Here is a 17,347-nt window from a genome sequence, read left to right as displayed (position 1 = left end):
AATGAAAATTAAACTAAAGGAATATACACTAAGATCTAAAGGGGTAAAGTGTTTAGACTCTAAGGACAAACACAATGTAAGTTATTTAGAGAGAACTGAGGAATCTACACTAGATTGATTTAGAAAATGAAGCACAAATCCAAAAACCAGTAATAGAGAAGAGTGTAAGAATACAAATATACTCCTTATGTAAAAGCTTGTTTTTCTTCAGTGTGCCTTGCTTTCTATTTAAATTTTGTACATAATAATGTGCCATATTTTAAGTTTTTTTCTCTTTTAGAGTTAGGGTTGACTCCACACTTCAGGGTAGATTCACTTGAGGGCCTTATCAATATAACAAGAATCTCAAAAATATCTAAAAAAGGTTTAGAGCATTGTACTTGAAGGACCTATAAAATTAATTTCAAGAAGGAATCTTTGAAAAGTGATAATTTATCAAATAGACAAGATCTTGAAAGAACTGTATAGCCAATACCTTCTGATAGCTACCCTCCTTTGCATTCCACAAAGCCACCTCATTGATCCCTGTAACTACATATATAAGGGGATCACCCTTGAATCTGCTACATGAATCTCTGTATTATCTCTGCTGCGGGCATGGATGAGTGACTAGCACCCAAAGTTCACTGTGAGGAAAAAGAAGAACTAGCAACTTGTGTTCCATAAATTTTTTTCATCATAATAGGAATTGCACCTTGTGAACCTACAACATCATTGCTTATCTCTTCATTAAAGGATGATCCTATCAAAGACAATAGATTTTTTCCACTCTCATTTTTCTTTTTAGTAAGAGGGTACACATAAATTGGGACACCTTCATAAGATGGACCATGGTTGGAACCATTATCTATCACAGAATTCAAAGGCATTCCTAGAGCAAAAGCTTTTGAAGCTTCTCATGATTTTCCAACTCTAAAGTATTTTCTTGAGACTACATTGTACTAGAGAGATTTAGTATGTAGCTTTCCTTTGCTTTCATCCTTGCACAATCTTCTGGCTCAAATAAAATTATATTCTAACCAAGGGATTCTATGTTTGGATGTAGATGTAACTTATTAATTAACCACCTTTTTGCCATAGCTCGATCAATTTCTATAGATGAAATAGATGAAATCTTTTTAGGTGTTGTTTTATTGGAAAAATAAGCATGATTTTAGTTTAAACTAGGTTCAACCAACCTGAAAAGTTGCTTAACTTTTCTCTGATGAGTGCCTTTCTCTAAAACCTCTAAGTAGTGTGAATTATTGGCTATCTCTAGGACTTCATGAAAAATCTATCTTGACATTGGAGATTTCAGATGTGACAATAACTCAATCTCTGAAGTCAATGATGTTGGCTCTCTATGAAGAAAGTGAAGAAGAATTAGTGAAAAGTATACTTTTTATATTTTTAAAATTTTTTATTATATCTATAATATTAAAATATTGAATTAGGATAAGATTATAACCATAATGTAATATTTTATTTTAATTCTATTCATCATCTTAAAATAAATGATTCATAATATTATGCTATATGTTACTTCTTAATCATGTTTGTAATAATAAAATATATTATGTAATATGTTAACAATATTTTCTTTCTTTATTATAATAATTTGAATAATTAAATTTCATAGTGTATTATTATTTATTTGATTAACATGATTATTATTATGATTATGATTATATTTTATTTAATTTTTTGTTTAGCTTTGTATTTAGGCTCTATTATCCTTCAAATCTAGCTCTAAAAAGGGGACATTATATTATGATCAAGGATATGAAGTTTATGGTTATGATCAACCATCTTAGGATCCATCAATGTATGGTTTTGGGGCTTATCCTATAATTGGGTTTATCAATAGGTGAAGCATAGCCATTGCCTACCAGACTTTACTAGTCCACTATTTCCTTTTGTTGTAGCTTTTTTAAAGAAATTTATCATAAACATATTATTTAGTGTGTTGTTACATTTATGAATTGGCACCACTTTCCCTATTACTGGGAATAACTTAATTATAGATTATTGATAATAAAAAAAATTCATGTGCCCTATTTTTATCAAATTCCTATTTTTATGTTGTTTGTAGACTAAGGTTCAATAAATGTCAACATCAGGTGCAATGAACACTTTTAGCACCCACCTGAGCATAAGGAAGAGGAAATATTTAATCCTTTGGCACCTCCATATGTTAAAAATTGAGTATTTCAATTGATTGTGCTTTGTAGTTTTTAATAGATGTGATTTTTTAATGGGGTTTGATGTTATTATTTAGTGCAAAGGTCTATTTTCTTGACATAAGTTGCATAATCATTTGTATCTTTTCTTGAGAAGTTAGCACAAGAAATAATACTTGTGTATGGCCAAAGTCATCCAAATCATATTTTATTAGAGTCTATCACTACAATAATTTAAAGAAGTGTAATTGAAATGAAATCTAATTTTGAAATGATTGAACAAAAGAATTTAAAATTGTTTAATTGTTATTGATAAAGATTTAGATTATTGTTGAAGAGTATATCATGTTACCATAACCATGATCATGGTAGATATAATGTTGGGAAGACAACTTTGATTTTTTTTGTATTATTCTTTAAAGGGTACTAGCTCAATGGAAGAGCACCTTCTTTATAAGTAGGAGGATGGTGGTTCAATTCTATCGTGCCCTAATATGACTAAATTAATGATTAAATAAATTACCAAATATACCACCAAATAAACTACCAATATTACCAAATAAACTACCATACAAACTACCAAGTAATAACAATAAATGACTAAATCAATGACCTAATAAATGATTTAAATAATTTAATCATAAATTTGGTTGGGAGATAAATGTCTAGCAATAAACTACCATTGGTCACTTGATCAAAATTAGTCACATATCTACAATTTTTAGTAGTTTATTTAGTAATATATTTTGTTTTTGTACTAGTGTTTGTCTTTGTTGTCTTCATCTCTTCTACTTTTGTACTTGTCTTGACCTCTATAGTTCTTCTTCTTTAGACATCTGACAGAAATATGACCAACCTCATTGCAATTGAAACACATGATAGGTAACTTACCTTTGAATTTTTCTTTACCTCTATGGAATATCCTTTCCAATAACACTTCAAGTTGTTCTACATCCTCTTCATCTATGCCAATATCACTGGAAACATATTGTACCTTCTTCTTCTTCTCATTAGGTAATGACAGCTTAGCTTTGAAATCAGATTCAACATTGTCAGATTAGAACCTACCATACCTTCAAGAGTCAAATTAGAACCTAGTATACATCTTAGTTCTTGTATTGTAGAAACTCTAATAGCATAGATGGGCAACAATGTTCTCAAAACTTTTCTTAGTAAAATCTCATCATCTAACTTACTAGTAGATCCTCTTATGGAATTAACAACATCTCTTATCCTAGAGCAATATTGAGAAACATTCTCACCCTCTTGCATTCTCATATCATTGAACTTACCTCTAAGACTTTCAGATTCGGCTCTTAGAATATTTGTGTCTCCTCCATAAATGGTGTGAAGAGAATCCCACATTTTATTTTCATTGTCACAACCCTTTATGTCATTGAACTTGGCATAACTTAGGGAAAAGGAAATCTCAACCATTGCCTAGTTGTGTTCTTTCTCTTTTTTAGATCTTCAAAAATTAGGGCTTGAGCATGATTGGCATGCTTTGTGATAATGGTAGATTGTACATGATATCCAAGACCTCCTAGGTGTAGCTTTAGTAGACTTTTCCATTTAGGAAAGTTATCTCTATTAAGCATGGATACCTCTCTTTCTGGTATCTTGATCTTTTTCTTCTAGTAGCTTCAAACTAGTCCTGTTAAGTAGATGGCTCAGACACCAATTGTTGGAATTCTTTAGAATAACTAAGAGGGGGGGTGAATTAGTTATTTAAGGTCCAGATGTACAAATAAAACTTTTCACATCTTAGTGAACCCATATCCATAAAACATACTCATCATTCATGCATCCATTAGATCATACAATCAATCACTTGTAGGTTATTGTCAAATCAACTTTATAGAAATGTAAGCATGAAACATAAAAATTTCAATAACAAATTTGACACAATGATTTTACGTGGAAACCCAATTTGGGAAAAACCACTAGCAACATGCTACTCATTCTCACTCTGCTGAAGTGATACCCTATGAAAGGCCAATCTTGTTAAAGGTTACAATACACACTATTAAATGTGACTTGGTTAGAGGATTTCAATAACCTTATTAGGAGTGAGCCTTGTTAGAGGACTTTAGATCATTCACTTGGAATGTCACTTGGTTGAAGGATTAAAAATGACTCTTAGGTCAACCTTAATCCAAAGAATTTACCCTAGACTGATACAATGTTTAGAAAGTAATAGTAAGGATTGAACTAATAATAACTTACAACTCACTTTGTAAACTACAGATCTTTTTTTTAGTCCTCCCTTCTGCTTGGTTTTCACACACTTCAACTCTAATAGCTTGTGGAACCTTCAAGCATCCATACCCTTAAGCCATCTTGCTTTGCTTTCCAATTGCTATCTCTTATGTTCAGTCTTTGAATGAAGCAATACCCCAAAATCCTTGTCTCCCTTAGGTTCTTGCATATAACAACCTTTGCTTCTAACCAGCTATCTCTATAAATAGAAAATTAAGATCTGTTATCATTCAACTTGTTTCATCCATTTTAGGGTTAGGTAGGATTAGGTAGGATTTAATGATTCTACCCATCTTTTCATTTTATTCCCTTCTAGAAACTTTTGCATCAATTTTTTTTGAATTCACCTCAAAATAGTTTATCTTGAATTTTTTGCCACCAACTCATCATAGTTATCTTCCACACACTTCACACAATCCAAGAAATCAAATTTGTCAGCTTAGATTCATCAAATTCATGATCTTTCTCATAATGTTGTCACTCGGCATTAACTTGCTTTTGATACTCGACACATACTACATTTTTCAACATCCACTATCAGATCACTCAACATGAATTAAAGTTTAGTGATGCTCAACACCAACTAAACTTTACTCGGCTTACACTGTATCTCTCGGCATGAAATTCAACTTTTCTTAGCTCCAACTAATTTTCTACTCAACTTACACTAGCATTGCTTGGCACCTACTATGCAGATCGTTAATCTTACAAGACTCAATTCTTCTTACTTGTTCTTCTAGATTTTGTCAGTGTATCCAACTTTTACAACCTTAAGTAAATAATCTATGCTCTATAGCATTACTATCTTAACCGATCTTTGTACTCCTTTTTCATACAATAACTCAACCCTTCCTCTAGGTCCTATTATTATCTAATTTTTTCATAACCTCCTCATCAATCAAACAAATGATAGTACTCAAATCATCTAAGAAGTTGTCTTACTAGCAAGTAGTAGGTTTCACATTAGTGAGAAAACAATGATTGAAACACATTCTCATACTTGTATCAATCTATTTTTTAAAAATTTCTTATTGGGAACCTAAAATTTTATAGAGGGGATGGAAAGGTTCCTTACAACACATTAGTCTCATATAATGTTGATCAATATGGCCCAATAGGTTTTAGGAGTTGTTTATACAATTCTTTCTTTTAGGCTTAGAAGTCCTAGTAACCCTAAAAACAAGGAATATAGACTTAACAAGGAATTTTTCCAAATGACCTACCAATTTGATTATATAATCATATGTGACCTAACATACCTCCATTGATTCCAAGGTTTGAGGTCTCAAATCCTCAAGGTTTTCTCTGCAAAGCCAATTTTGCAATAGACCTAATTAGGCCTAATTGGAAGGGTTAAAGAAGGAAGTCTTAATTAGAGGATTGATTGGACTTGAAAACCTATTATAACATAAAAAGGGATCAATTTTCAATTAGAGACATCAATTGGTTTGGGTTTATCCAACCCTGAAGTTCTATATCACTTCAAATGTCTTGTTGGATTGTCAAATACATAGGGGTGTTTGACCTAGGGCCTGAGAGTAAAAATAGAAGAACAACTCCCAATGTCCCAAGCTTTTGAAAACATATATTACATGGTCCTAATTGGAATTCTCCAAAGAAACAAAAAATTCCTATGGTGGGTTTGCAAGTTAGGGCATTTTTCCTTAAAAAATTGTCACTGAAAACTAGGGTTTCATGCACTTGATAAGGGTTTGATGATTTCTCACAATTCTTGTTACTTCATGCTTTCAAACCACTTGCAAAATTTATTAAAATCAATCACTAATATAGATCAACAATTCATCTCCCTCCACTAATCTGTACAAAGTGAATCTACAACAAAATTGCAAGGAAAATTGGGTTTTTTATTGATTCAAAACAAGATTACCTATTGTCTACCTTCCACCCACCTATGAGGGATATGTGAAGACAATTACCAATGATTCAAACTGATTTTTGTGGTTTATACCATTGGGGATTCAAATTACATAAGTCAACAACTTTTTTTAAAAGTTGTCAACCAACTTTTTATGCAAAAGTGAACCTTTTTCATCTTATGTAATATTTGCAATCTAGTTGAACTAGGACCTTAACTAAGTGCCCTAGAGGCCTAAAGAATACTAGGAAACCATATCTTACTCCTATTCTATGCTAGGACAAAAATATACCCTTTGACCAAAGTCAAAACCCATGGTTTATAAATCACCAAGTGGGGACTTGGCCTTACAAAATGGGCTTATTGAATCCAAAGATGATTTTACTATCCTAGAAAGAACTCATAAAGAGTTTGAACATGATGATTTCTTAGAGAAAGAAAGGGTAGGTGCTCCTACACCAAGGTCTTAAGACACTTTAATATAAAAATTCCACCTTGTTAGAGGATTTACAAAATAACTATTAAGTTAACATTTTTAGGATATTTCTTCACTGCTACAATTGTTAGAGAGTAACAATGATTAACCTAATTATTGAAGAAACTAATTTTTAGATTCAGATTATTATTTTGGCTTATCCTTTGGATCCTTCCTTATCATAATATTATTTTCAAATCCTCAGATCCTTTTTTATTCGCATCTTATCTTCTTCTACAACTTCATATTTCAATCAACAACTTGACCTTTCACATATGTAAAACCCAATGTCAAGCTAGCTTGAATACCCTTACAAATAAACAATTAGGATCCATTAAGTTATCTTGCATAAAGAAAATAATAATAATAATTGTTCAGTTGTAGGTTGGCTAACAGTAAAACTAGGTCACTTGGTTATCATTGAGTTCCTTGGTAACCAACCTGAATCAATTTACACTAAACCCCTTAGGTAACTGGCCTGACTCAGTTTACATGGAATCCTTCAATTAATGACCTAGCTTGGTTTACACTTGATCACTGAACTTGGCTCCTTCTAAACTTATGCTCGGCTGATACTAGAGTCTTCTAAGATTGATTACTATTGGCAGTGCTCGATTAGAGTGTAACATTAATGGCAATATATAATTAAATAACTATTATTAACAATCTCCATCTTTAGCATTGATGGAAACACAACATGTCATTTTATAAAGAAATATTTGGAGTAAATATCCTTAGTTTTCAATTCTAATTCTTCAACCATGAGAACTCCCTCTGAGATTATCCCTTTGTCATCTTATCTTCAGAATCCATCAGATCAAGTTCTCCCTCTTGTTGATATACAAATTTCTTCCTCTAACTCATGAAATCAATCAAACTCTCCCTCAATTAACATGACATATTCAATCTCTTCCTCTTTGACATCACATGCCAAAGACTTTATATAATTAGTTTATAATGGACACAATGTATTGATTCATATGCAATGAGCTATGTCTTCTTTGCATCAACTTGATAGATCTTCAATGTAGTTAGGTTGATGCATCAGTAATATGTACTCTAGTGAGCATCAGAAAGGGGAATGAACCCTAGCTTTCCTCTAAGATACAAAAATGCATCCTTAGGTAATGGCTTGGTAAATATGTTAGCAACCTACTCCTCTGTGTTCACATATTTCAGTCTTACTTCTTTATCTTGAACAAATTTGCCTAGAAAATGATACTTGATTCCAATGTGTTTTGTCTTAGAGTGCATCAACGGATTTTTGGATATGTTGATTGCACTTGTGTTATCACCATAGATAACCACTAGGTCCTTGATGTTGGAAGTGATTAAAAAGATCATGAGGAAAGTTGTTAGGATGATCATATGGAACTAGTAAAGAATGTTCTCAATCATTGTTTTGTCATTGATGTCAAACTTGCTACTTGCAGGAATGACAATTGATTTAGTGATCCAAATACTATTAGTTAGTTGATTGACAAGAAGGAGGCAATCAATAAGATGTAACTAGTATGCCAAGAGAAATGTTGAAGTTATGATGTTGTAATGAAGTACAAGGATCAGCTAAGCCATTGATGAAAAAGTGTGTTGATGACATTACTATAAGACACAGAGAATGGGCACACTGAAACATATCAGAGATGAAATATTTTTAGCTAAGACATCTATAAAGCCTAACTAAATTTCATTAGAGAGAGGGAGTCGGGCAAGCCAGTAGGTGCCGAACAGATTCTTAGTTGAAGCCAAGCAAGATGAGTAAACTTCAGATGTCGAGTGATACAAGTGCCGAGTAAACTTCAGATGTCGAGTGATACAAGTGTTGAGTAAACTTCAGATGTCGAGTGATACAAGTGTCGAGTAAATTTCAAATTCTGAGTGATACAAAATTTATCAAGTGCTGAGTAAACTTCAGATGCCGAGTGATACAGAATTTATCAAGTGCCGAGTGAACTTCAGGTGTCGAGCTATCTAAGAAATAGATGTCGAGCATCAAAAAACCAATAGTGTTGAGTAACACAGACGTGTCGAGCACCAGTAAATCAATGATGCCGAGTTGCTACATTATTTTGAAAATCAAAATTTGCCAAATCTAAGCCGACAAGGTTTTTATCTAGAAGTTTGTAAATTAAATGGAAGATAAGAATGATGAGCTGGTGGCACAGAACACCATGTAGAATGTTTTTAAAAGATACAACTGACAAAGTTTTTAATAAGAACAAGATATGGGTTAGATATAGTGTATCCTACCTAATCCATTTGAAACCCTAAAATTGGAGAGGGAGAATTGAGTGGAAAGGACAAATCAGAATTCTATTTAAGGAGACATAAGTTCATGAAGAAAAAGAGAGAGAGAGAGAGGCAGTCAAGCATGAAAGCATAAAATGCTGAAGGAGGTGCTAAGGAGGAAAGAGAGCATAGTTACTCTGTTTCAATAAGAAGACCCAAATATGGATGCATTGGTATGATTAGTAGGAAGAATCAAGGAGACAAAGCTTGAGAAGAAGACAAGCAGTTAGAGCTGAAGTGATTAAAGCCAAGCAAAAGGATAGAACTGAAGTGTGATCTGAAATCTGCAGAGTATGTTGTAAGTTATATTAGATCAAAAAGCCATTATTGTTACTCTCTAGCAATTGTAATAGATATTTTAAATCCTATGGACTTAGGTTGGTTTAATAGCCATGAGGTAAATCCTTTAACAAGGTGACATTCCAAGTGAATGTTCAAAAGTCCTTTAACCAAGCCCATTCCTAACAGTTTGGTGAAATCTTCTAACAAGGTCACATTTAACAGTGTGTTGTAAGCCTTTAATAGGGCATCACTTTAGAAGAGTGAAAATCAAGTAGCATGTTACTGGTGGTTTTTTCTCAAATTGGGTTTCCACATAAATCATTGTGTCATGTGTTGATCTTTCATGTTTTATCTCTGTATGTTGATTTACTATAACTTGCTAATATGGTTGACTTAAGTTTGGATGGATAAAAAGTGTATGGACTCATTAAAAGTAAAGAAAAATTATTATTAGGGCATTTGGACCTTGAATAATTAATTCACACCCCCCCCCCCCACCTCCCACTTATTCTAAAGAATTCTAACAATTGGTATCAGAGCTAAACTGCTAATTCAGTTTAAAGGGACTATAAGCAAAAAAGATCAAAATGCCTAAGAGAGAAGTTCCCGAGCTCAAAAAAGACAACTTTGTTGCATGGAAAAGTTTGATGAAGCTACATCTCGGATCCATAGGAGATTATGCCCAAAATTTAATTGTCACTAAACATGTAGATCCAACTGGTACTCTTACTGCAGAAGACATGAAAAATAAGCAGGAACACAATCAAACAATGTTGGAGATTGCCTCTACACTCAACTATGCTGAATTTGATGATATCAAAGGATGTGACACTACATTCAAAATGTGGAAAGCCCTATCAGATATCTATGGAGGAGATCAGAATGTATAAAGAGCAAAAAGAGAAAGTCTCAGAGGAAAGTTTGATGATATGAAAATGGAGGAAAATGAGAATGCTGCTCAGTATGACACAAGAATAAAGGAAGTGGTAAGTGCAATAAGATGTTTGAATGGTCAATTGGATGAAGATACTGTTAATAGTAAGTTCTTATGAACTTTTCTCCCTATCTATGCTATTAGAGTATCAGCAATACAAGAACTAAGATGTGTACCAGAAAACAATCTAAGTTTTGAAGCTATAATAGGTCGACTCACTGCATTTGAGTTATCTAACTTTGACAACTACAGACCTGAGAATGTTGAATCTGCATTTAAGGCCAAGCTATCACTGAAAGATGCTGAATAGGAGAAATCAAAGAAAGGAATAAAAATGAAATATGTATCCAATGATTTAGCACTGATGAGGAAGATGTGGAACAATTGGAAGCATTGCTTGCTAGAAGATTTCACAGAGGCAAAGGAAAATTGAAAGGTAAGATGCCTATCATTTATTTCAATTGCAATGAAGTAGGTCATATTGCTGCCAGATGTACACAAAAAAAGGATTACAAGGAAGGCAACAAAAACAAATTTTGAAGAGATGATGATAGGAGAGATTACAAAGACAAAGGTAAGAAGTGTTATATTGTTGAAGAAAATTCTGATGATAATGATGATGAAGTTGTTTATGTAGCCATGAAGGACAAATCTGATGAAGAAGAGCCCACAACACTAGTAACATGTATGAACAAGAATGACAGGTGGATCATAGTCAGTGGATGCTCACATCACATGACAGGAGACAAAAGTAAGTTTGTTAACTTTACTCAGTATGATGTAAATAGTGTTAGATTTGGTAATGATGCTCCATGTCAAATCAAAGGAAAAGGTTCCATTAATCTCATAGATAAAATTTCATGTGATAATGCATACTATTTAAACTACAATTTTTTGAGTGTCTCACAGTTAGGCAATATAGGATGCAAAGTAGAATTTGGAAACAAAACTACAAAAATCTATGATACTAATGATAAACTAATAGGAAAAGGAGATCAAACAAGGAGTAATCTATTTTACCTTGATATGGATGATGTTTCTTGCTTTATTGCAAAATTTGATGATGAATGGTTATGGCATAGAAGGCTATGTCATGTCAACTTTGAAAATCTGGTCAAGATCAGTAAAATGAAGAAAGTAAGAGGTTTACCAAAATTGAAGAAGTCTGATAATATCATGTGCAAACAATGTCATCTAGGAAAGATGATAAAGTCAAGTTTCAAAAGCAAAAACTATACATCCAAAGAAGTACTTGAACTAGTTCATATTGACTTATGTGGTCCAATGGAAGTACAAAGCTATAAAGGAGATAAGTACATAATGTTGTTTGTTGATGACTATTCCAGGATGATGACTATTATGTTCTTAAAGCAAAAATTTGATGCTTTTCAAATATTTAAGTGGTATGTGGCTAGAGTTGAAAAGGAAACAGGAAAGAGTTTGAAATGCCTAAGATCAGACAAAGGTGGTGAATTCACATCAAATGAATTTGAGATATTTTGTAATGATAAATTTTGTAATGATAAAGGAATCAAAAGACAAACGCAAGCTCCTAGAACTCCCCCACAGAATGGAATTGCTGAAAGAAGAAATAGATCTGTGATTGACTGTGCCAGAACATTAATGATGGAAAATACTGTTGCTCTAAAATATTAGAGAGAAGCTGTAAGTGTAGCTGTTCATACACTGAACCAAGTACAAGTCAAGAAAGGTACAAATACAACACTCTTTGAATTATGGTATGGTCACTCACCCAATGTAAAACATTTCAAAGTATTTAGTTGCAAATGCTTTATCCTTAAAGATACTAGAAATGGAAAATTTGTTGCAAAAAGTAATGAAGGCATATTCCTTGATTATTCCACTAGAAGTAAGGCATACAAGTGTTTGAATACTAACACTAATAAAATTGTGGAAAGTGCAAATGTAAAATTTGATGAACATACAGAAGTCCAAGCTAAAGAACCAAAAAGAATGGATGAATATAGAACCTTTGTGTATTCATATGAAGGAATGACTGATGAGGATGACATCAATCAAGTTGAAACTCAACAACAAATTTCAGTTTCAACCAACTCACAACCAGTAAATGCCAAGTTGCATTCAGAAGCTGAGTTGCAGAATGAAGGAAATGCACAATTTGATTCTGAAGTCAGTACATATGAAAGAGATGAAGAACAACCTAAAAACTCAGTACATAGTGACCTTGAATCAGAAACATTAAACATGGAAACAAGGACAGAACCAAGATTATCCAAATATGTAAAAAGACATCACCCTGCTGAACAGATAATTGGTGACAAAGATGCAAGACCAATGACAAGGAATAGACTAAGACATGAATCATGTCTAATTAGAAAATTTGAACCTAAGATAGTATATGGTTCATTACAAGATGATGACTGGTATAAAGCTATGGAAGAAGAGATTGATCAAATAAAGAAGAACAAAACTTGGAGTTTGGTTCCCAAACCAGTTGACAAGAATGTGATTGGCACCAAATGGGTATTCAGAAACAAGCTAGATGAGAATGGTGAGATTACCATAAACAAAGCTAGACTAGTATGCAAGGGTTATGCTCAAGAAGAAGGACTAGACTATGGGGAAACATTCGCCCCTGTTGCTAGAATGGAAGGAGTAAGAACTTTACTTATGCTGCATATAAAGATTTTAAAGTCTATCAGATGGATGTAAAGTTTCCTTTTTCAAATGGTATACTAGAAGAAGTCTACATTGAACAATCGAAAGGACTTGTTGATGAGAACAAGAGGGATATGGTTTGTAAGCTACATAAAGCACTCTGTGGTTTGAAACAAGCACCTAGAGCATGGTATGAAAGACTTCACAAGTATCTAGTGCAAATAGGATTTGAAAGAACTGATGATAATAGAAACATGTACATCAAAGCAGAAGAAGGTAAGGATATTATTGTATCTGAAATCTTTGTGGATGACACAGTGTTTGGTGGAAAGGAAGTGCTTTGCAAAGGCTTTGCTGACAAAATGAAACATGAATTTGAAATGTCTATGTTTGGAGAAATCAAATTTTTTGTTGGATTGCAAGTACATCAACTAAAACATGGTATATTTGTGACACAAACAAAGTACATCAAAGAGATTCTTAAAACATTTGGATTAGAGGAGTCCAAACCAGTCAGCACACCAATGGAAACAAGGAATAAGTTGTCCAAAAATGATGAATCAGCTGAAGTCAATCAAACAATGTACAGATCCATGATTGGAAAATTGTAATATGTTGTACATAGTATACTAGACATAGCATTAGCAGTTGGAATAGTGGCTAGATTCTTTGCTAATGCCAAAGAAAATCATCTCATAGCAATAAAAAGAATAATGAGATATCTTAAAGGAACTAATAACTTTGGTCTATACTATAAGAAAAATGGAAAATTTGAGCTCAATGCATATACAGATGCAGATTGGGGAGGCAACATTGATGATAGAAAAAGCACAAGTGGAAGTTCATTATTTATAGACAAAAGGCTAGTTACCTGGACTAGCAAGAAACAAACATGCATAGCTCAGTCCACTACAGAATCAGAATATGTGGCAGCAGTAGTCAATTGCACAAACATTGTGTGGCTCACACATCTATTAGAAGGAATGAAAGAAGAGGTAACAAAACTTGTGATATTGTATTGTGATAACACAAGTGCTATAAACATATCCAAAAATTCAGTAATGCATGCAAAAACTAAGCACATCACAATCAAGTATCATTATGTCAGAGAACTGGTAGAAGACAAACAAGTAAAGTTGGAATACATTCACACAAAGGAACAAACTGCAAATATCTTAACCAAACCATTTCCAAAGGATGCTTATGAATATCTTAGAGGAAATTTGGGGGTAATACCCCAAACTCAACTAGTTTAAAGCAACAAGAAAGCTGCCCTGCATCACCAGTAATAAATTATTGAAATATCAGAAGAATGATGCAGAGGATGACAGTAGGAGCAGAAACTCCAAATCAGTCACAAGCATGGTGACAGAGGGAGAAAATCAACAAGAAGCCAAAGCTTATATTTTGCATGATAAAGATGCTACATCTTTGGCATTTATGTCAAAGAGGGAGAAATATGCAAAAACTTGATCAATACAAAGCAAGACGGAGATATATATGAAAGAGGGAGATTGTAACTAAGATAAACAATTGATCAGTTTGGTTTTGCCATCAATGCCAAAGAGGGAGATTGTTGTAAATGATTGAAAAGATCACGAGGAAAGTTGTTAGGATGATCATATGGAACTGGTAAAGAATGTTCTCAATCATTGTTTTTTCATTGATGTCAAACTTGCTACTTGCAGGAATGACAATTGCTTTAGTGATCCAAATACTATCAGTTAGTTGATTGACAAGAAGGAGGCAATCAATAAGATGTAACTAGTACACCAAGAGAAAGGTTGAAGTTATGATGTTGTAATGAAGTACAAGGATTAGCTAAGCCATTGATGAAAAAGTGTGTTGATGACATACTATAAGACATAGAGAATGGGCACACTGAAACATATCAGAGATGAAAGGTTTTTAGCTAAGACATCTGTAAATCCTAACTAAAGTTCATTAGAGAGAGGGAGCTGAGCAAGCTAGTAGGTGCTGAACAGATTCCTAGTTGAAGCTGAGCAAGATGAGTAAACTTCAGATGCCGAGTGATACAAGTGCCGAGTAAACTTTAGATGCCAAGTGATACAAGTGTCGAGTAAACTTCAGATGCCGAGTGATACAAGTGCTGAGTAAACTTTAGATGCCGAGTGATACAAAATTTATCAAGTGCTGAGTAAACTTCAGATGCCAAGTGATACACAATTTATCAAGTGTCGAGTGAACTTCAGGTGCCGAGCTATCTAGGAAATAGATGCCAAGCATCAGAAAACCAATAGTGTCGAGTAACACAGAGGTGTCGAGCACCAGTAAATCAATGATGTCGAGTTGTTGCATTATTTTGAAAATCAAAGATTTGCCAGATCTAAGCCGACAAGGTTGTTATCTAGAAGTTTGTAAATTAAATGGAAGATAAGAATGATGAGCTGGTGGCACAAAACACCATGTAGAACACTTTTAAAAGATACAACTGATGAAGTTTTTAATAAGAACAAGATATGGGTTAGATACATTGTATCCTACCTAATCCATTTGAAACCCTAAAATTGGAGAGGGAGAATTGCGCGAAAAAGGCAAATCAGATTTCTATCTAAAGAGACATAAGTTCATGAAGAAAAAGAGAGAGAGAGGTGGTCAAGCATGAAAGCATACAATGTTGAAGGAGGTGCTAAGGAGGAAAGAGAGCATAGTTACTCTATTTCAATAAGAAAACCCAGATATGGATGCATTGTTATGATGAGTAGGAAGACTCAAGGAGACGAAGCTTGAGAAGAAGACAAGCAGTTAGAGCTGAAGTGATTAAAGCCAAGAAAAAGGATAGAACTGAAGTGTGATCTAAAATCTGCAAAGTATGTTGTAAGTTATATCAGATCAAAAAGCCATTATTGTTACTCTCTAGCAATTGTAATAGATAGTTTAAATCCTATGGACTTAGGTTGGTTTAATAGCCATGAGGTAAATCCTTTAACAAGGTGACATTCCAAGTGAATGTTCAAAAGTCCTTTAACTAGGCCCATTCCTAATAGTTTGGTGAAATCCTCTAACAAGGTCACATTTAACAGTGTGTTGTAAGCCTTTAACAAGGTAGGCTTTTAACAGGGCATCACTTTAGAAGAGTGAAAATCAAGTAGCATGTTACTAGTGGTTTTTCCCAAATTGGGTTTCCACATAAATCATTGTGTCATGTGTTGATCTTTCATGTTTTATCTCTTCATGTTGATTTATTGTAACTTGCTAATATGGTTGGCTTAAGTTTGGATGGATAAAAAGTGTATTGATTCATTAAAAGTAGATAAAAAGTATTATTAGGGCATTTGGACCTTGAATAACTGATTCACCACCCTCTCTCAGTTATTCTAAAAAATTCTAACACTTGATTTCTTCCTTTATTCCTGAGAATAGATGCTTGATCTAGACTATGTTGGAACAAGTATCAACTAGAACACCATATTCAACCTCTAATGTAGACTTAGAGATGCAATTCTACTTCTTACTAGTCAATGATACTAGCCTCTTCCCAAGAAATAATGCTCCTATATTGGTGCTTCTTCTATCATCAATGCTTGCATCCTAATTTGCATCAGCAAAGACTTTCAACTAAAGGTTCCCTCCTTTCTTGTACCATAGACCATAGTTGTGAGTGCTTTTTAGATATCTTATAATTCTTTTGACTACCATCATATGGTTTTCTCTTAGATTTGTAGAAAACCTTGCAACTATACCAACTACTAATGCAATATCAGGCCTTGTGTATACCACATAATAAGGTTTTCCAATCATGGATTTGTAGGTAGTCTAGTTTGCCTCCTTTGAATCATCATCCCTAGACAATTTGTGTCCAATACATATAGGTGTTCCAACTTGTTTGGAATCTTCCATTCCAAAGGTCTTCAATATCTCCTTGATATATTTTGACTGATTAAGGTAAACACCATTCCTCATTTTATGAACTTGTAAACCAAAAAATAATTTTATCTCTTGAAATTTTAAATTCTTTCCTCATTTCTTCAGAGAATGGTTTGCATAAGTCATCATGACCTATGAATAGTATATCATCCACAAATATTTTTGCTAATAGTATCTTATTTTTTGGTCCTTATTTAATATATAGAATATTCTTATCATTGGTTCTTTGAAAACCAATCTTTTCCAGGTATAGGAGCTTGTTTTAGACCATACAAAGCTTTGTGTAACTTATAGACCATTTCTCTTTTTTTTGGATTAATGAAATAGTTAGGTTGATCAATGTAAACTTATTCCTCTATAATTCCATTCAAGAAAGTTGATTTTACATCTATTTGATAAACTTTGAATCCTTTAAATGTAGCATATGCAAGAAGTGTTCTGACCCCTTCAAGTCTAGCAAAAGGAGAAAATGTTTCTCCATAGTCTATACCTTCTTCTTGAGCATATCCTTTACATACTAGCCTTGCCTTATTCCTTGATACTTT

Source organism: Cupressus sempervirens, chromosome 6 (genome assembly GCF_028749045.1).
Source record: "Cupressus sempervirens isolate cs-2001-9-10 chromosome 6, ASM2874904v1, whole genome shotgun sequence".
Taxonomy (NCBI): Eukaryota; Viridiplantae; Streptophyta; class Pinopsida; order Cupressales; family Cupressaceae; genus Cupressus; species Cupressus sempervirens.
This window is presented reverse-complemented; position numbering follows the sequence as displayed.